Consider the following 443-nt stretch of genomic DNA (forward strand, 5'->3'; position numbering starts at 1 on the left):
CTTTGATCACTGCCGGGATTTGTCAACGTGATGATGCGAGATTTGGGCAGACGCAGCGGGTAGCTCAACCGCCCGCGGCCGTTTCCGGTCGTTCTGAGACGCCCGGTCCGTACATGCGGAGAGACCGGGCAAAGCCGATCGGCACATTTTTGATTCGTCGGCCTTTTCCGATCATAACGATGCATGACATTGCTATCCACTGACTAGCGCCACACCACTATATCGCCGACAGCAGAGGACCCGACCCGCACAGACAGTGTTGGCCGAAAACGGCGTCGGGAGCCGCCCTGCACACATGTAACAAGCTTCTCCACAAGCAGAGCAACACGCCGAAGAAACACGGTTCAGTTGCAAAACACCAGCCCCAGTTGTCGAGGGACGGTGCAAGGAAGCCTCCTGCCGGAATCGGACCGGCGACCTTTTGCTTACTAAGTGAATGCTCT

This window comes from Gregarina niphandrodes (assembly GCF_000223845.1).
Source record: "Gregarina niphandrodes unplaced genomic scaffold scaffold00106, whole genome shotgun sequence".
NCBI classification, from domain to species: Eukaryota; Apicomplexa; class Conoidasida; order Eugregarinorida; family Gregarinidae; genus Gregarina; species Gregarina niphandrodes.